Here is a 304-nt window from a genome sequence, read left to right as displayed (position 1 = left end):
GGGGGGAATGGACCAGGGGTACTGGAACAATTTTTATACTGGGGGTGCTGAGAGCCGTTGAACCAAACTGCAAACACTGGATATAATGGAAACCACTTCAAGACAGGGGGTGCAGCAGCTCCCCTAGTTCTAGCACCTATTGGGGGAGCACTGCAGGATCAGGGGAGGAAGTGGGGTCTGTGTAGAGGGGAGGCAGTGGGGTCCATGTGGGGCTGGGGGGGTGTCCATGCGGGGAGGGGGCACTGCAGGATCAGGGGAGGAAGTGGGGTCTGTGTAGAGGGGAGGCAGTGGGGTCCATGTGGGG

At 59.5% G+C, this 304-nt stretch overlaps 1 protein-coding gene across 1 annotated transcript in view; it reads left to right on the top strand.

The window, feature by feature from the left end:
• The window catches only part of APOC1 (apolipoprotein C1), a 4,018-nt gene that overhangs the window by 583 nt on the left and 3,131 nt on the right, over positions 1-304 (top strand). The window lies entirely within an intron of this gene.

The sequence above is a fragment of the Terrapene carolina genome, unplaced genomic scaffold, assembly GCF_002925995.2.
Source record: "Terrapene carolina triunguis isolate 2854851 unplaced genomic scaffold, T_m_triunguis-2.0 Scaffold898, whole genome shotgun sequence".
NCBI classification, from domain to species: Eukaryota; Metazoa; Chordata; order Testudines; family Emydidae; genus Terrapene; species Terrapene triunguis.
The sequence above is the reverse complement of the archived record's forward strand: the minus strand, read 5'-3'. Positions and strand labels throughout refer to the sequence as shown.